This window comes from Penaeus monodon, chromosome 31 (assembly GCF_015228065.2).
Source record: "Penaeus monodon isolate SGIC_2016 chromosome 31, NSTDA_Pmon_1, whole genome shotgun sequence".
NCBI lineage: Eukaryota > Metazoa > Arthropoda > Malacostraca > Decapoda > Penaeidae > Penaeus > Penaeus monodon.
In genome coordinates this window covers 15,569,513-15,569,764 of record NC_051416.1, presented here as the reverse complement: position 1 = coordinate 15,569,764, position 252 = coordinate 15,569,513, and positions in this window count along the sequence as shown.

Below are 252 nucleotides of genomic sequence, written 5' to 3'. Positions count from 1 at the left end.
TGTTGTTTTTTTTTATTTTTTTTATTTATATGATATTATATTATTTATTTTTATTTTGAGATATATGGTTGGAGGGTATAGATAGTAAGAATGAAAATTTATAGATAATATAATAGATTCAAGTGGTTTATTTAAACATAAAGTAACAAATAAGGAAAATTGAACGATTATTATCAAATTAGTTTCATGTTGTAGAAAACTGTCTCTTGCTGAAAGTTTTCCATCATTTTTATCGTTGTTTGTGTTTTATTG